The sequence below is a fragment of the Anser cygnoides genome, chromosome 1 (genome assembly GCF_040182565.1).
Source record: "Anser cygnoides isolate HZ-2024a breed goose chromosome 1, Taihu_goose_T2T_genome, whole genome shotgun sequence".
NCBI lineage: Eukaryota > Metazoa > Chordata > Aves > Anseriformes > Anatidae > Anser > Anser cygnoides.
In genome coordinates, this window is record NC_089873.1 from 166,330,075 (window position 1) to 166,350,339 (window position 20,265).

At 40.9% G+C, this 20,265-nt stretch overlaps 1 long non-coding RNA gene across 1 annotated transcript in view; it reads left to right on the forward strand.

Annotated features, from left to right (window-relative positions):
* The first annotated feature begins 533 nt into the window (after window positions 1–533).
* The window catches only part of LOC106043918 (uncharacterized), a 49,895-nt gene continuing 30,163 nt past the window's right edge, over window positions 534–20,265 (forward strand). Inside the window, exon 1 of the long non-coding RNA XR_007158046.2 lies at window positions 534–655. This is a non-coding gene — a long non-coding RNA (uncharacterized lncRNA). The remainder of the gene's footprint in view (window positions 656–20,265) is intronic.

The window sequence follows — 20,265 nt, forward strand, 5'->3', positions numbered from 1 at the left end:
ATCCATAACCTAGTCCTTGATTACGGTCATTAGGTAAACAGAATTACTACCAAAAGTTTGTTTGGTAACTAATTATAGCTCGCTAAATCTCTGCCTCTCTTCACTTCAGCGTAATGTATACAAACTTTTGTACACGCGGATCAGAATAAAACAAAGTGTTGACAGCATCCAGCAGTGGAAATTCACTTACACAAGACTTTTTTTCACTGAAGTGTTGACAATAAACATTTAATGAAGGCAGAGACTTGGATGTCTCCAGACAGTGTCAGAATACTTTAAACAGACCATTAGCATGGCTTCTTCTACTTCAAACAGAGCACACTATACCATAACATTATAAAAATACAAAGTATGAAACAAATAATCTGTTTATACAGATATTTTAAGCTGTTTTCACCAGCTCTGACATCCCCTGTATTTAGTAACAGAAACTTACTCATTTCAGATTACTCGCGCTTAAAAAATGTTAAATACAGTTAATGCAATATTAATCGCCCTTTGGTGATATAAAATGCAATATTTTCAGGCAGCTATCGAGCTTTTCTAGAGGAAGAGCTGATGAAAACAGTCACAGCTGAATAGTGGAGAGAAAAAAGCTCTGTATTTATTGCTTTTGTTTGGCTTTTGGCTACAGAGACAGGAACATTCTAATGGGGTAAGGACATTTATTTTATCTGCAATCTATTGCTGCTAGAGCAGGAGTGGCAGATGGGGTTTGGTGTTATATTCACGGAGTAATTTAGAGCAAATCCTAATAACTAATAATGATTTATGTTAATTTCAATCACTTATGTGACTTTATTAAAGCGCTGCTGTACGAGGAGCAGAAAGAGCGAGGGGAGAGAGGGGGGAAAGAGGCGAGGCTGGAGAGAGCTGGGTCTGTCTGAAACCGAACCGCGGGCTGGGAAAAAAGCTTCAAAAGGCTGCGTGCTGGGCGCCTGCCACATCGCCCACCCGAGGAAGCAGCGACCAGCACCAGCCTCGGCTTTCTTGGGAGACTGCGCGTCTTCAGCGCTAATTTCTTACAGAAATGCCCCTTGCAGCAAGCCCAGCCGCCTACGGGAAGCAAACAAAATAGAGGGAGAGAGAGGGCGAGGCAGAGCCGGCGTGCGGGAGAGGCTCGCGTTATGCAAAATGTATTGATTTGTGTGCAAGGACCTGCCATGCTGATGCGCTGGGCTCCCGAAAGAATAGAGGGAAGCTCCTGGCAGCACAGCTAGCAAGACCCCAAATGTGCACCGTGCCAAACTTTTATTCTGGGCTGCTTCGGCGTGGTGGAAGTCTGCAGCTCTCTGCTGACATTGCCTCGGCTTTACTCCTCACCGCAAAGCCCTGGGAATCTCTTCCCCACGGGGTTTTATATTCTTATTGGGAGGGAAAAAAAAAAAAAAGGGAAAGAAAAGAAAAGGCGATGAGCCTTTTTTATTTTCCCCCATCACCTTCCCTTCCATTAACCACTGGTGAGACGGTGAGACCGGGGTGCACGCACAAAACCGCAGGCACGCACATCCTCGGGTGTGCACTGGAAAGGGAGATGGTGGCAAAAGCGAGGGAATCTTAACCCAGTTCTTGCTGCTCTGCATAGGATCGGTTTGATGTAGCTTAGAGGAGTACTTACAGGATTTTGAAAGCGAGGGTGCTCTTCCCTTCTGGCAATTTACTTTCCCAGCTACCTTTATGCGTTTTTCTGCCTTAAGGCATACAGTCTGAAAGTAAAACAACATCAAAGCTCCTTATTAACACTATTTTCATGAAATCAGAAGATGAAGCTACCTGAAACGTTTAATCTAGTGTTAACATTTATTTCCGAACAAAACAGCCAGAACAAAGTTCAAAAGAGCTAGGGCAGTTATCTACGGGGGACTAAAAGGCAAAGTGCAGGGAGTGATTTATGTTTCTGTCAAAAGCCTTGAAACGGATTAAATAAACCTTATGTTTCGCCTCATTCCCAGCCACCGCATCGTGCATTACAATCCCCTCTCCAAAGAACAAGCCAGGGGCTGGCTTCACTCCCTCTGTGCCAGGTGCCATCCCCTTGCAGAGAAGAGTTTCCTAACTTTTGCAGAAAGCTGCCTTTTCTGCTCTGCATGCTAAATGCGAGTGATTTCCTTTCAATGCGATTTGTGCGTTTTATTTATAAGGTTTTATTTATAGCAACGTGGCTTTTATTTTTTTCCTAGGTGGGGGGAAGACCCCCCAAAAACATGAACCCTCTGTTTTATGGATTGCTTCTGCTGTCTCTCTCGTCACCTTCTTCTGCCAGCCGCTCAGCTCTGTCCCCCTAAAGCCTCCGGTTTCCAAAAACCCTGCTCGGGGCGGTGGGCGGTGGGCTCCGGGGCGGCTCTGCTGTGTTAATGGCCCTGGGGTACGCCCGAGGTGCCATCTCAAGCTGCTGCGCACGCCATATGTCAGGCCGTTAGCCACATGGATCTATTAATCAAAGGGGTAGAGGGGGGAGAGGGAGAGGGAAACGAGGGGGGAGCTTTCAATACCCCTCCCCATTTTGCCGCGTACGCTCTCCTTTCATTTCTCCGGGATGCAAAGAGCCAAAGCACCTCGACCACGCAGCTGTAATTCTCTTCTGATCCGCTCTTTTATAGCCCCGTGTAACCAGCTCAAGCCAGCCGACAGAAAGATTTGAGGGGGTGTGTGGTGTGTGTGTGGTGGGTTGTGTCTCTTTTCCCCCTGCAGAGGATTTAGTTGTAAAGTGCTGCTCAACTTCTGCTACAAAAATGGGGTGCCGGTCCTCCCCTCCATCTGCAGCCTCCTCCCTTGCAGGGTGCTTCAGCTGGCGAGCTGAGCATCCCCCCCCCTGCACGGGGCAGGCTGGCAGCCGGAGCTCGGACCGTCCCTGTCCCCCTTCTCCTGTGGCCTGTCACCCCCTCGCAGGACATCACCACTTCTTGTACCGGAGCTTTGCTCCGGGGGGACCGAGCCCGCGGGACCCCCAAAAGTCCCGGACCCCCCAAAAGTGCCGGGAGCAGGGGAAGGAGAAGCCTGCGCAGGACGAGCGGTGTCAAAGCCCCCGTGTGCAGGAGCTTTTCGGGCTTTTTGACGCTGCCCTAAGAACGGGACCTCCTAAATTTCTGCGGTTCAGGCGAATAAAGATGCTCCGATGAGTCCAAGGCGAGGGTTTGCGCCCCAGGAGGTGCAGGTGCTCCCGGGGCTGCTCCCTGCCTGGAGGATGTTGGGGGGGTCGTAGGGATCAGCGTGAACATGCTCACACGGGCTCCTCCTAGACCCCGGTGGTCATCTATAGGTGACATGCTGCAATCATTACCCTCAGAGTAACTTTAGGACCGCGCAATTTTTGGCTTTTCTTCCGTGATGCGGGAAGAGGGACATTAAACCGACCGGTCTTTCCCTCGGAAATAATGCGGCGTGAAGTTTTGCCGTTCCAGATTATCCTTAAAAAAAAAAAAAAAAAAAAAAAAAGTGCGACGGGGGGGTGAGACGAGTCGCTGTGGGGTGGAGGATGGCGAGGACGGGACCGCCGAGGTGCGCCAGCAGGATCCCCTCGGGGGGATCGAGCAGTGGATCGGGCGGATCCCGCCGTGCCAGCCCCGCTCTCCAGGCCAGGCGGCACACACGGATGGGCTGGAAATGGTGGAAAAGCGCCCGGGGGAAAGAAAAGGACGTGGGCTAGTCCAGGGACACGGAAAGCACGGAGAAAGTCTGCTTTTTTGTAGGTTTCCATAAAACGCACAAGACCGTCTCCCTTGCCAAAATTCCCCCTGATGGTGCAGGGGATGGCAGGGAGGCAAGTTAGAGTGAAGAAGGGTTTGAGACAGTTTCGGGTTGTATCGCGCATTGAATAGCCAATGCTGGAGTCAGTCTTTAAAACAGACTAATTTGCTGACCTTTTTTCCCCTTTCGGCGGATGGAAAAATAATGAGTGCATCCGTGCTTAGATCTAAACCTTGCACCCGGAACGTTTTCTTTAACACAGATTGCCTTATAACCGGCAAAAAAATATGAATGCCTTTCTAAGCAATACTTTGCATCAAGACAGAAGTAAATGCACGGGCTGAGCGTCAGCTGATGCTGCATTTCCACCTAGGGAAAGGCTCTTATTACCTTTAAATTTTGGTGCACACACCACCCATCATTTTCTTCCTCTATTTAAAAGGTAACCCATATATCTGTCGTTTTAGGTTTCCAAAGACTCGTAACTTAATTCCTTCAGGCTATTCATCAGCACAGTAATTAAACTAGCAAATGGATGTAAATAAAGTGAAATTGGTTTCATGACAGATGAGCCGAAGAGGCCTCTGACATGAAACAAGCCAGGACAATAATTATTTCTGCACCGGGCTATATGAGGAACTCCATCTGGATTTATTAGGTGCTGCAAGTTATTTGCTGGGAGCAGGCAAGACAGGAGGACTCACTTTAATTTGACAGGATTTTTTTTTTTTTTTTTTTTTGCATCCTAAGTAGGTTACAGAAAAATAAATCTGGAATTAACTTTGGCAATCCTCTGAGAAGGCTCTACCCAGCGTAAAAAACTCGGCAGGGAAAATAGGCAATGGAATAAAGGTTTATTAAACAATTTCTTCCCGAGTGCTCAATGGAAGGGAATCTGCGTTAAAATCCTGCTCTCGAGATCTCCCCTATTAAATTACAACCCAGATCGGGGCAGGCAGCGTGTTTCCCTTTCCTACGAATATACATGCAGTGCAACAGAAAGTAGGCAGATTTGGAGAGCCTGGGAATTCTGGAGAGCTTCTCTTAAATAAAATAATTATAGTCTCAGCTAAACGGTGTCTGGCAAGATGCCTCCACTCCCTCTCCATGAAGGAGAAGTTTTATACCTGTGGAGAAGAGGGGAGCAGAGAAAGGGACTGGGAAAGGGAGGGTATGAAGACCGCAAGGCTCAACTGTAATTGGAGCCATCAGGTCCAGCTTGGAGTGGAAGTAATATACAGAATAAATAAAAAAAGGGCTCTCACAGCAGGTGCAGATTAGTCCCTTTTCCCCTGAAAAGATTAGAAACGGCCTGCTTTATGCTTAAACGTACTGTCAATTATTTAAGCGCCCCTTCGTGATTAGCAAGTAAAAGTAACGCTCCAGAGCGCTGGAGAAATGAAGCAAGAATAACATCGCCTTCCCACGGCTCACGTCGCCTTTCCAGCACATGCCCAGATCCCTGCCGGCTCGCATCTCTCATCCCGGGGAAGTCTGCGAGCTGCTACACCTGTGCGGTGGGGAAGGGGAGCAGCGGGGGAGGGAGGGAAGGGGCAGGTTCAGGGGGAACAATTCCGCCGGCGAGGCTGCGCAGGCTGCAGCCCAGCGTTGTGTCAGAGGCGCTTTGGGGCTTTGGGAGAGATTTTCCCTGGAATGCTGGACCCTCTGATCCCTTCCTCTGGGGAGAGGACGAATAAATAACTAACTAACTAAATAAATAAATAAATCATCTGGCAAGAAATCCCAAATAAAAAAAAAACCCCAAACCAAACCAAAAAAAAAACTCCACCCTACAAACCACCCTCTTTGAACGGGCTGGAAATGAGCCGGGGATGCCTGTGTTTGCAGACGGCAGTTTGATCAGAGTTCATATCTGCCTGCAATCAAGTCAGAGGAGTTTTTCCCCCTTCTTCCTGGAAAGGACCGTGATAACTGCAAAGCCGGGGAGACGTCCTAAAGGGACCGAAATCCCCTTATGTCTGAAGCTTTCCTTTTTAACACACACCAGACTAATTATTTAAAAGTTCTTGTAAAATTAGAAGACATAGCCCGGTCCTTTAATTAGAATACAGTGTGAATAGGGATAGCATATGGAGGGGAATGTCAAGAAGAGGGTGCCAGGGGCAGATCCTAGGAAATCTGTATTCATTTCTGCCTCCTATTTGTTCAGTAATCTCTACCATCATAACTAAATCTTGGAGCACTGATGTAGTTCGAGTTGTTGTTGACTCAACGTCAAAATTCAATCACTGGGGGTTTTGCATCAGCCGGGCTACTTATTTGTCTAATAAATCCGTCATTTTGTAAGAAAAATATTTGAGCAGCCGTACTTGACCTCTTGGTATCCACAAGCCACATTTATTTCTACCAGTTTACAAATGCAAAATGGAGATGATCATCTTAATGCCTCGAGGTGCTGTGTTGATTTCTGATTGGATTTTAGATGGAAATATCTATTTTAAATACCCCATGATTAAATTGTACATATAATAGAATTCATGCCTCTCGAATCAAATCCTGATTTGCAAACCCCGATTTTATTTTAAAAGAAATATTACCTGAGGATAAATTGTTTTCTTAAATACTTGGTTAACACTCCCCCCCCCCGCCCCCCACCTCCCCCAAACCCACACATCTCCTGTTGCGGGATTTTAGTATAGCCGGGATCTTTCTCTTAAAAATAATAAATAAATAATAAAAGCCCCTTTTTGGCCCCTGGGCCACCCGTTGATGATTGTGAGGGGGGAGACAAGGATGGGATGGAAAAGCATGCACTGGGGAGTCCTGGGGGCCTGTCTACTTTTAGTTTTTATGTGTAAACCTGTCGAAAAGGGGGGCAGGCTGCAGAAGTTCAAATGGAGATAACTTTCACGGGGGGGGGGGGAAATGCTTTCATTTTGGGGACAGGTTCAGGAAGGAGAGGGGGGAGAAATAAGGTGACTGTCAGGCTGTGCAGGGCTGGGGCTGCTCCTGGTGGCAGCTGCCCCCCCCCGAGCTCCATCATGAGCAGAGAAGGGAAGGAGTGGTGGTAGTGGTGGGGGGAGTGAAATATTTCAGCATATTGAAAATACTAATGTTGGCTTGTAGGAATTAATGTAATGGGCCACCGTTATTAACAACTTATAAAGGCTTAAATCAATATAAATTAATTTAATTATGATTTCTAATTGCATTATGCATGATCAATTTGAAACACTACATTAAAGATAATTAGAGCAGGGTGCTAGTCACTAATCACTTCCCTAATAGCTTAATGAAAAGGGATGTCGTGTATTACCTATGGGGTAGACCCATGAAATAATACGAATGCTTCTTTTTCGATGGAAGATGATTGTACATTCTCATAGGCATTTTAATCGCTTTGTTGCAAATACAAAACGAAGTCGTACTTTATGTAGCTATATATATGGCCTGGCTTAAATTTTATTGGCGTTGACTGAAGTGCTGATATCTTATGAGCCCATCTATTGATGACCTGAAGGAAGACTAACTTTTATGTAAAAGTATCATGCTGTCCTCAGAAGCTAGTGCCAAGAGGTCACAGTAGATGGAGGTCCTAGCTTAGCATAATGGGTTTAACATTTCCATGACATCATCAGGGAATCTGAAAAGGAGTCTAAGGATAATCAGAGTGGTCATTCAGAAGCAGAGTAAATATTTTATGAGGATATATAGAAGACAGGAAAGAAGGTGGTCAGAAAGGTGAATCTCTACTTCTTCATGCTCTGTGAAGAAGGTTTTTCACTTGGTACCAATTTTGATTGAAACCTTGTGCATTGTTAAAACAAGAAAAGGCAGAGCACGACTCTTGGAGGGGTGAATCCTGATTTGTTTTTAGCTGTGATCTAAATATATTTGTATTCATAGTCGCCTTTGCAGATTATTCCTCTCTGAGCAGTTAACTTACTTTTTAGATTTAAGTCCTTACATGATTCTTCATTTACACTGCACATTGTCACTCACTCAGGGGTCTGTTCCTAGTTTAATAACAAATGTTCATTTAACGTTAAAATTAAAAGCAAGCAAAATAACTGAATACATTGTAAATGGATGGCGTGAGGCAGGCTAATTGAAAATTCTTTCCTCGTGATTAGCTTTATTTTCATATCTCTACCTAATAACTGAAGTGGAACATGCAGCATACATCTTGGTTCGACTCATTATATAATTCATAGTTTTCAGAGAACTAGAGTGTAATTAGGAAAACTGAGATGTGAGGAGAGCAGTAAAAGGACAGTCGCACATAACACCCACATTTATCACATCAAGACCTGTCTGAAGAATTTTCCTTCTTTTAAGGCCTGACTGAGACCCAGAAGCCTTGGGGTTCTGTAGGATAACACTGTCTGAATAAAAGGCAAAGGACTTTTGGAAGGAAATGTCGCTCAAGGAGTATAACCTGTTAAGGATAAGAAATTAGAAATATACTGATTATAGCACTGAACTGTGATGGTAGATGCTTCCGTGGATGGAATGGTCCCAGGGAGATACAGCTGTTCTTTTATTTTAAAAACTTGTTTAAAAGTGCACAGTAGAATTGTTATTTTTTCCTCTTGTCCTGCAGAGGGAAGATAGCAGCAGAAATAAGCTTACTTTGCATAAAAATTTCTATCTGTTCCAGTGAAGTGGGACAAATTGCAGGATCAGCCTAGTTGTTCCCTCTGTTGTTCACAGGCTGAAATTACCTGCCAAGAGCCAGTGATAGGATCTGAAAGCAACTCATGGGAAGATTTAATAAAGAGCAGGCACCCCAAATTCTAGCTTCAGTTTCGCTCAAAGAATCCTCCAGAGAAGCCCTCAAGTTCTGCAAGGAAAGTTCTTATACATATATTGGAGTAGTAGTAAATGCATTTGGAGTCCCTAACACCTTGGACAAGGATGAGATATCAACACAGCTTAAAATACCGAGGTGACCAGTGGAGACAAACCCTTGTGGCTCCTGTGTCACTTCAGCATTGCTCACTATTCCATCTGCCCTGACTTTCCTGCCCTGTTGATCCATTATCCCATGATCTCTGCCCTAAATGAAATGATTTCCACAACTATTGTTCAGGCTCTTGTCAGGAATGAGGCATGCCCTTGTATGACTTCCATAGCCAAAGAGCTCACAAGGAAAAAAACAGTCCACTGCATTTCGTAGATCCGTTCAAGGACTGAAACCTAGACGTAAATTCACCTTCTGATATGGTTTCATTTTCTCTGCCATGAATAGAACATCATTTATTCTATACAAAACCTTATAACCTAAGCTTTTCAGCCCACATAGGAACGGGGGAAGCCTTTTCTACAGAAATGTGTAAGAGGGGTTGTTAGCTAACATGACTTTTTTTTTTTTTGAGAATATTAATTATACTTTTTAAAGTTATAAGCACAAAGGAATTCCTTGCTTGTGCAGCATCAAAGCCTTGCCTACGGTTTGAGTGGTTGGAATGAGTATTGTACAGTCTATATTTATGCTCTTCTTATGTACAGCAATTGATTTTAGCATTCTGAACTAAGGATGGAGAGTGAGCACTGTTTATATGCCAGGGAAATAAATGTAAGTAAATGAATAAGAGACAGTGACAGCTGAAGTAGCCTTGTAGCTATGGAGCTATCTCACACTCCTCTTTAAACTAAGTCCAGTATTTAATAGAAGAAATGCAGTCATGGTTCAAATGCATCTTTCCATCATTTTAGGGAGCTTCTAAATGACTGGCGTGTTTGCAATCATGGCAATCCACCACAGCATTAAGATCCATTTTTGATATTTTTTTTCCCAAGTCTTTTTTGTTGAATATAAAATTTATATTTCTCCTCACCTAAAATGAAAAGTTAGGAAAAATTTAATTCCTTTAAATATTTTTTTTTACTAAATTTGCATTTGCTGCCTCACATCTCAAAGCTTCCACTTTTCTGACTGTTTTTTTTGCACAAGTCACTGACAGCTGCAGGCAAATGTGTTAGCAGAAACTTTAATAAAGTCTTTGTTTTTAAGAGCTTCAAAACTAAGCTGGCAGTTTTGGTTCTTAGTAATAGAACTAAGTACGTTTTGATCAGTGGCTTCGTTTAGTGCTGTGCAGATAGGATAATTGTGCCTGACCATGTTGTCATCGCGATCCTGGTGGTGAGCTGCTGTGCACTGTGTGATATGTTGGATTGCAATACTACACTTCTGAAAAATTAAAACTGCTCAGAAACTGTGCCACAACAGCAGCTAATTGGACATTGGGTATCATGATTTTTTTGAAAATGCATAGGGTGGTGTTAGAGAAGTTTTATAATAATATGAAGCAGTAACAGGGAAGGTCTTTTCAGCATCCATGGGAGACTGAAGAGGATGATGCTCTTAGCATGCAATTAAATATTAATAATAGGGAGAAGTTGGGCTAATTTTTATTCTCTAAAACATTGTTAATAGGTCTCAGTCTGGTGAAGAAAACATTAGGCACGTTGCTGTGTGTCTCACCTTTTTAACCCTGTTTGTATATTTAAGTAAACATATCTTAAGATTTTTTTGTGTTAGTGATTGGTGACAAAAACAAGCTATGTGTTAAATCAGTGCCAGGCTCAGGAGAGCAACGTATTCTGGTTCAAATTCATCTTACTGCAAACTGATTGAAGGATGATTGCCACCAACTACTCTTCCTTGGTTTTGAACAGCACATGGCTTGCTTGGCCAAAACAAAGGGCAAGAAAGCTTATGCATATCCACAGAAAAATGTGGAATCAAAAAAAAAATATGGATTAGGAAACAGATGAATATAATGACCTTCCTTACTCTCAATCATATGCTGCCAGCTAAGTGTTTGAGTCTGAAAAATTGCACTAATGAAGCTATTTGAAGGCTTTTGTGGACAACTGCTTCCTCTTTGAAGATTAAATGAATGATGTTGATGTGATTAATCTTAGTACAGGGAGTGATGCAGCAGCCAGAAAATACCTTGGTGATTTTCATAATTAAACTGAATCAACATTTCAAAGAAATGCCAGTGTTATCACTTGTATATTAGAATTACATTCATTAGACAGAAGAAACAAATAATTTGAGCAAACAAGATTTTCCTTTTGGTGTACTGAGACTTCTGTCATGTCTCAGACTATCTTACTATAAATCATTATTGCTGTTTAATTTTATCCTTGCTTTTTCAGATTTTTTTTTTTTCCCATAACCACCCTAATGATTCATGGTTACTTGCTTCCTGCTTACTTATTCCTGTATTAAATAGCCTTTCCCAGTTTTCCAGTCAAAATTACCTGCCCAGTATAGGATTTCAGATCACTGCCACTGAAAAAAGATGTGAATAGTTGCTGGTTTATGTGGCTAATGGTGTCAGACATTCCAACGAGCTTTATCTTTACAAAGGCTCACCTATAAAGGATAGGACAAGTCACAGAATGTATAGAAGACAGGAGTGACAACAGTTCCTGCACAAGACCGAAATTGCAAATAGCAGTTCACAGTGATTTGTGGAAATAACAGGTTGGGTCAGATTCTGAACATTTAACTCATTCCCTGAGAGTCTTACAGCTTGGGTAGGACTGCCTGAAGAAATAGTCTTTAGCTGCTAAAGTGGCATAATCTGGATTCACATTAATAGAGCAATCCTGAGTGGTCTTTGGTAATGAATATTTAAAATATTTGTATAACACTGGCACTATTTTGTAACATAGGGACCTTAAAGTATTAAATGTATTTCCCAATGTACTTGCTTAAACACATGCGTGCACACACGTATGCATGTGTGTATTCACAGACAGTAAACTTGCCAACCTGCCGAACAATTTCAGTGGGATAAAAACAATGAACACCACAAAAATAGTCAGCTGCTTTTTTAATGCAAATGAAAGTGAAAGTGTAGGGTTAATGACTGTTGCATCAATACAAATTCACTGTATCACTCTTTCTATCACTACTTCAGATTATTTGAAAGGTTTCTCTGTGTCTTTTGGTAACCCTGATAGTGTACTTCTAGCCATTGCACAATCTTGCCTTTCACAGTTGCTTATCAGAAAAAAAGGAATGACTTCTTTAGCATAGTGGATAAAAAAAACTATCTTTTCACCTCAAGGACCTCAATTTTAGTTTATTCTACAATCTGAAGAGGAATGAGTGTGGTGGTCCCCCCCCAATCTCTAATGGACAATAATCACCACCACCAAGCTGCAGTGTTCCTTTAAATCCAGTTGAAGGCAGCACATGGGCTTGGAATGCCCACTGATCCCAAGAAAAACCTTCCTGTGTTACTCTCTGGATATGACATAAATACAGCATCCCTCTCACCTATTTGACCTTGAGTCCCTTCACCTAACCTTATATATCCATTTACCCCATTTCATTCTTCATACCCCACCCCTCACTTCTTAATAGAGGAAATATTGTATTTGCTGTCATCACATGAAATCATTTCATCTATATATTTCGCTCTTTTTCTCTTTCCTGTGTTTCGTACCTTACATCTGGCATTAATCTGTACAGTGCTTCGTATGTGACTGAATCAGTGTTTTTTGCCATCATAATAAAAGGGGTTACCACCAGTAATGTCACCTTGGGGTGTGAGACCCCAACATACATGCTGTTATAAATGGCCCAAATGTGATTTCATAAGGACATCTGCTGTTCTGAGTAGCAGCTCTATATTTATCAGTCATTGCAGAGTGAACCTTGTGATCAAAGAAAATGGTCAATGAGCTGTACATTTATCTCTCCTAGCTTTAAAGAGGCAAGTTGTCTAGTCTAAGCGAATAGTTGACTTCTGGTATTGTCCATAAATACAGAGGTAGGCATTTCTGAATGGTAATCTATTTCATTTGAAGACAGCTGACTGTAGTAGTTGACCTGAATAGGTCTCTGGAGGTGCCCATCCTTTTCTCTGGCTTCACCACAGACAGAAGGCCTGGGCAGCTTAACCAGCCTTGGAGAGCTATCCTCAACTCATCCTTTGTGACCTAGGTCTACCTGGCTTTCAGGAATGTCTCAAAAAGGTTTGGGAATATCAGGAGTCTATTCATTCAGGAATTAGTTTTGGACACAGATATGTGAACATGACAGTTCATATATGGCCTTACTGTGATTGAAAGGAACAACAGCAGACTGATGGGATGAGTTTGTTATACCAGAAGTTTTCGTTGCCCTTTCAGAGATCCAGATTGATTTCTGTGACTTTCAAGGGAGGAGAAGGAGGAGGGGAGAGAGATAGAAGGTAAATGAAAACAGCAATAATCCCATTCCCCCAAAATCAATAGCAAAATGCATTTTGTAGGAAGATAGCTTTCTTTTGGTTTAAGTTTTGCTACTTATACCTGCTCTTAAAAATTACTTTAATGGGCATCTCTCATACTTTTTTTTTTTTTTTTTTTTTTTTAAGATCTGCCTTGCCTTCCTCTCTCCCTTCTCACTCCAGAATTTGACTTTAGGTGTTACCTGAACACTGCAAGTGCTAGTTAAGAGCACAAGTCAAGTGCTGAGTTGTGTGGACACTGCCAATGTGAGGATGCTTATCCTGATAAGGATGGTGTCGTGCTGTTGGGCCAGGGCATTGGAGGTGATTTCTTGGCTTGGATGCAGCTACTCCAAGCAAAGCAGGAATAGCTGAGATAAGTAGCCACAATAGTGAGCTCTCACAGAGAGGTAGTGAGGAAGCAACAACAGTCAATGAGTGGACAAGCAGTATTATTCTCCAAAGTCATATTGTACTATCTACACAGATATCATCAATTTATTTTGTGCAGATATAAGTATACTGATATTTTCATTAAAAAATGGGCATTGAATCAGAGCTAGTTGATAAGGTTCCATTTGGAGACAGTGAAAAGAGAAAAACATCTGAGAAATACATAATTCAGTCCATCCCTGGACAAATATCTCATGTAGGTAGGATGAATCACTCCTTGGAGTTGCCTATTTCTCTCAATTTTTAGAGGTTTAAAACTAGGGAGAACTAATCCTGACCCTCTTGCCAAACTTTTATATGTTATCAGTAGTCATCTAATCATAACAAATGCAGGGAGGAGTATATAATATAACACATAGCATACTCTACACATATACACATATATATACATGTATATATATATATATATGCACGTGCATTGATATGGCTTCAGGAACCAGAAGAAGTAGGGGGACTTGAACTGGTTCATATGGGAGAGGAAATATACCAAAAATGTTTCAGTGGAAAATATTAAAATTCAAAATTTTTCTTCCTCTGTTGGAGAAGATTTCCAGTCCAGTAGCTGTGGTAGAGACTGGAAATCCTACTCACTTTTTCAGACTCGAACAACAGAAATATCAGAGTGGGTAGAAGCTGTAGGTGAGCATTTATTAACTCCTAACAGCCTGCTGTTGCACAGAAGAATTATGATTATTGGTTCAACTGTACTATTTATAGAAAATATTTAGTATGTATTGATATCACATTAGGAGCTTTAACAACACAGACAATGACAATGTCTTCAGAAGCGAACACTTTAAAAGGGAGATAAGTTTCAGAACGAGAACATGTTGCTCTTCATTACACTGTTTATAAATACCATGCTCTTAAAAACAAGGAAGGGGGTATCTTTTATCTTACTTTGACTATGTAATGAACAAACGTTCTTATTAAACAAGAAAGAAATATCACTGCAACATATAAGCCTTAACTTTGATCCATTTATTGGTGAAGCTTCTTAATGTATTACTTTCATGTATAACATGCATTTTTATTTCTGTACCTGTTTTAAAAGTATGAGAAAATAATATACTTAAAATATTATTTTATAACCACTTTGTGTTAAAATATTTATAGTAGTTGTTTATCCATAATAATGTTGTATATTTAACGCAAAAATGAAAAAGGTACAACATTGTTGGCTTAAGGTAAAACTATGTGTTTATATGGTTTACATTTCAGTATTAATACTTAATGAGTATACAGATGATTTTGTTTCCTTTTAAAAGATCTTTTTAAGATGCTTATATTTCAAAATGATTGAAGAACTAGATTTTAGATGTTACACTATAAAACAGTTTGTGATGAAATAGATATGGCCTTATTTTTTATAGGAATAGTCCTTCCTTAGGTGGAACAGATGCTAGGTGGTACTGGTAAAAATGGTGCTGTTCCAGATCTTCAGGTGTGTTTTACAGTTGGCAATGTGGAAGTCTTGGACAGAGTAGTGATAGGTTTTTCTGCTCCCTGGATTAGGACACTAAAAGAGCTTGGTTACATTTCTTACAGAGACACCAACTGCCACTGGAAAGGCTGTAGGGTAACCAACATATCTATATGATGTGTTGGACTCGCAGATGCAAAACTGGACGTATATACTTTGCCTTTCCAAATCACAGTTGAGGCCAGGCGTGACATCCTGCTTTATCTGGAAAGGCACTAGATGCTATATTGATGAAAAGGAGTCCCTAGCTGACCTGCTCTAGACATTGAGTTTACAAAGACATGACTCATACACCTGAAGAGCGTGTTTTTCTTTGGCAACTATAAAGGAAATCTGGAATGATTGTCCTACTCATGGACATCTGTGCAGTAGAACTAAAGGTAAGTGGGCTGAATCCTACCTGTGAGACCCAACTCTAAAATTTAATGATCTAACCTTCTGTCTAGCTTACACTTCATCCTGGAAGACCCACAGAATATTTCAGTTCCTTATTCACACCCTGGATTTCATCGGGAAGTTGGGCAACTAAATTAAGATTTATAAGCATAAACTGATAGATCTCCAGCTCCAAAGCCAACAGTGTGTTGATGCCAAACCACCTAAACAAATGGGTCTTATTGGTTTACAGGTCTCAAATATGCTCATTAAGACAGTTGGAATTGATCGTGCTCTTTACTCTAACAAAGACTAATCATCAGGTTACTTGTTCAAGGCTGAGCTTCAGGACTTGTGGTTTGAAATGACTTGAACCTCATCCCAATGAATATCCTGTTTATGACACCATCAGGTCAGTGGGGAGTAAAGGGCTTGTGTTCTCTCCTGTTAGAGATGTGATGCTCATTAGACATTGGTCACTGGGAGTGCAAAAAAATGTTAGCTTATATGGGTTAGTATTTGGGAAATCGTTAGAGTCTGGTCTATTTGCTTGCGATTATTTATGAATTTTACTCAAGGATTGCCTAAAATAAAACAGATGCACCTTTTCCAAAAAAAAATATTGGACTATTTACATTCTCGGTTTTCTTCCTTCTAGCAGAGAACACACATTTCCTTTGGCCTGCATTGAGTCACAGTTCCATAGAGCTGCCTTCCCTCTGGTCCCACATATCTTGTGTTGTGAGATGTCATTCCATTTTAACTGCAGTCATCACTGTCCCATGAAACCTGGTCTTTCAGATTATGCTCAATTAAGTGCAATGGATTCACACTCAACTCTCTAGACCTGCTGTCTATATTGGCTAAAGGCTGGATTCACTTCTCCTCTTTTTGGGTTCAAATTCTGTCTTAGATATTTTTGCATACAAGATACAAAGTTGATCCAAAGGAAAATCCAAAGGAACACCCACATTTCATGTAGAAATCATACCTATGATCCCCATTCACTTAGACAAATAGTTTACTGGTAGACACATACATACAGACTCCTAAATTTATACTGCTACAGTGCGGTGTTGAATCTTGTACTCAAGATTTGATTCGGTTGACTGTACAGAAGCCCCTAGTGCTATTTCAAATACCCCAGGTTTATCTGTTTGAGGAGCTGGTGGACATGACAGAGGATCTAAGAGACCTTTGTTCCTCTGGCAACAATGGCAGCTAGAGGGCAGATGGAGTGCTACCCTGAAATATCTCATACAGCTTTAAATGCCTGCGTACAGTCAACTGGATTAAGCTCCTAATGTCAATGCCTAAACTTCAGAGAGAGGTAGTGAGATAGCAATATTCTGTGGCTAATGTTTCATAACAGCTATCTTTAAGTGAGTCCGCTCCCAGCAGGTAAACTCTCTGAACTGCTCTTTAGTGCCTAGTTCTCTCCAGTAATCAATTAGGAAGCCTAAGCACCCAATTTAGGCAGTTTGTGACTGCCTAATTAATGTTCTTAATTTTCCTAACTTCTAAAAAGGAATTAGGAGATGATATACATCCTTGAGTCTGTGCTCAAGCAGCCAGTGTTTCATTATTAAAATTGTACAGGAGTCTAAAACCTGCTTCTGGACAGTCTGATAATTGCCTAAATCTTGATCTGCTAGATGTGTAGCACATGCCTATGCAATGCTTGGATTTTAAGTTATTCTAGCCAACGCATTTGTAGTGTATGCAATATGATATGAATAGGTTTAACTCCTGATATACCTTGCAGGTTTTCGTGGCCCCACAGATGTATGGACGGTGCCAAGTCATTCAGGTTTTGTTGCATAAAAGTAGAACAGAGCATATGCCTTAAGTTAAGTCTGTGAACTTATCTTAATTTAAGGTAGAAAATTTGGATTTTTGTTTTGTTTTGTTTTGTTAGGGTTTTGAAACTGCATTTTTCACCAAAATGTTCTAAGCATCAGAGTCTCTCCGTGTGAGATGTGATGTTCCACTTCACAGGGAGTGATTAAATATTCATCAAGCTAGTGAAAGAACAAGCTTTTCAAAAGACAGAAAGAGTCTGGTACTTAAGGCAGTCAACTGGGAAAAAGAGAGATCTGGATTCCAGTCACTCCTGTAATGATTACTTAGTATTAAATACATACACTGGTTCACGAACTGGAACCCAGCTTCTTCTTTCTCAGTAAGGGGAGGTAACTATCAAGTACTTTTCACTTTCTCTCTGTCCTAGTGATTACTTAATTATCCTGGAAAGCTCTAGCTGGGGAAAAGGGAGCACTCCACTGGGAGGTGGGAGACTGTAGTCCATATGGCAAAGAAAACTACATGTGTATTACTTGGGTCCTTTATTATCCAAAAGCTAGAATAGGAAACCCCTTCTACTCGGAAGTTAAATGTTGTTGTAACTCAGGGTTTTAGAACTGTGAATATCAAATGGAAGAAGGCATCTCCTGTAATCCAAAATAAGTTGCAGAGTAAGGTGAAAGCTTAAGGTATATCCTTAACCTTAACGTTTCCAGCAGCACTTCTTCCCTCAGCATGTCTTTGTGGTTTCCATCTTTCCTATATATTTTACAAGGACTCAGGACTGCAGATGCTACTACAAAAGTATATCTTTTGGAGAGGTGCTGTGGCATTTAAACAAAATTCCTTGCAAAATTGTCCTTTCAAATAAAACTCAAAGACATTTTGCATTGTCTCCATAGCTCCTATTGAAATCAGGATGAATTTTACCATGGATTTAAGAAGAGGCAGAACTGTACCAGCAAGGACGTCTTTTATACCCCACTTTTCCCCTGTAGTTTTAAAAAGAGAAATATTAGAGAAATATTCTGTTGAATTTCTCCAGGACCACCCACATTCTTGATGCAAAGCTGGGGGGTTCCTTCCTTCCTTCCTTCCTTCCTTCCTTCCTTCCTTCCTCCTTCCTTCCTTCCTTCCTTCCTTCCTTCCTTCCTTCCTTCCTTCCTTCCTTCCTTCCTTCCTTCCTTCCTTCCTTCCTTCTTTCCTTCTCTTTCTCTTCTCTCTTTCTTTCTCTCTTTCTTTCTCTCTTTCTTTTTTTCTCTCTTTCTCTCTTTCTTTCTCTCTTTCTCTTTCTTTCTTTCTTTCTTTCTTTCTTTCTTTCTTTCTTTCTTTCTTTCTTTCTTTCTTTCTTTCTTTCTTTCTTTCTTTCCTTCCTTCCTTCCTTCCTTCCTTCCTTCCTTCCTTCCTTCCTTCCTTCCTTCCTTCGTTCCTTCCTTCCTTTCTTCCTTTCTTCCTTTCTTCCTTCCTTTCTTCCTTCCTTTCTTCCTTCCTTTCTTCCTTCCTTTCTTCCTTTCTTCCTTTCTTCCTTTCTTCCTTCCTTTCTTCCTTTCTTCCTTTCTTCCTTTCTCTCTCTCTCTCTTTCTCTCTTTCTCTTTCTTTCTTTCTTTCTTTCTTTCTTTCTTTCTTTCTTTCTTTCTTTCTTTCTTTCTTTCTTTCTCTCTCTCTCTCTCTCTTTCTCTCTCTTTCTCTCTCTCTCTCTTTCTCTCACTTTCTCACTTTCTCTCTCTCTTTCACTTTCTCTCCTTATATTTATTTATTTATTTTTAATGGTCATGTTTCTATGATGACAACTAGAAAATGATGTAAATTGATGCAAATTATTTGAAGTTTGGTATACCTCAGAGATGAATGAGATGAATGGCTCTGATTCAGCAGTGCATTACCTAGGGATTTTCAGGGTTTTGCTGTACGGGGTGATTCTGAATATATACATTAAGTCTGTGAACTTGCTGACTCAGGACATGGAATACCCATAGCTACTCAAGAAAACACGTGTTGGATGCTGAGAACCTCTGTTGTTATGCAGTGAGAGAAAGAAAAGCAAAACAAACATTGAATTGCTTATATAACATATCAAAAAATTAAAAGAAGCAACTAGACAAATATTTTCAATGTCAGAATATAAGCTAGAGGTAAATTTGTACCTGGAAATGTGAATAACTGATTTATTTTTTTTCCTTGCCTCATAAAGAATCTGAAAGAAGTGGTTAAGGAAAAATAAAGGACTAAATTTATTTTTTTGCAAGAAGATACAGTAGACATGAACTACCCACTTTTTCATTTTTGTCTTTTCTTCTTTCTGTCCTTGCTTTCTATCTCTGTGTCTCTCTCCTTCCTTCCTACTGTTAATCCTTTACCATTTCCTTTTATTTATTTCCTTTTTCCCTTCTTCTCTCTCTCCTTTCCTATTTTCCCTCTATCCAACCACATCCATTCCAGGCTCACTTGCACACAAAGACAATGAAAATCATCCTTACCAGAGGACTTTGGCTGCATACTCACTCACAACTACATTTCCTGTCCCAGTAGTACAAAATATTTATCTAGAAAGCCATGATAGGATAGCTATGATTCTCTGCCTCTGAAAACATAGTCTTTGAACTTTTCAGCCAGAGGAAGTTTTCTGTTGGCTATCACTTATGAAAAACATGTTGGCTTTGTTCATTTTTTGTTCTTATTCACTAAAGTTCAACAACCTAAAAGAAATAGCTAGGCCTTGATCGTCAAATCTATTGAAAGCACAAAGGAAAAGAGAGGGTACTAGAAAGGAAAACTATTAGGCTACAGAAAACTAGCATATGCTCTGCCAGGCTGAAAGGGCTCATGATTAACACTGAGAAGTGAATAGGATGGGGCAAAAGATACAGAAATTCTCCCTACAGCCTCTGCACTTTTCTGCTGTTAATGACCTTTTTAGTTCCAACATGCCAGCAGCTTTCCACATTTTTCTTACGGAAAATAAAAATATAGAAGACATTTTAAACAATTCCAAATTTAGCCATGTTAAGAAAAGAGAGAAGTGGTGAAGAAATGAGAAACCAGCAAGAAAGCTGCTTCCTTGGTGTGGGTCAGAAGCATGGAAGCAGACTGAAGTAGGCAGCTTACTCTGACGGGGCAGCTGACACATTTTTTTGCTGGTGCTCCACTCCTGCCTGGCATCTGAGATTCATGTTCTAATTAACCCATAAACTGGGAAGTTCTTGGGGTTGCTGCTAGGTGACATTTTAATTAAAAGTAAGGAGATTCTTGGAACACATGGGGAAG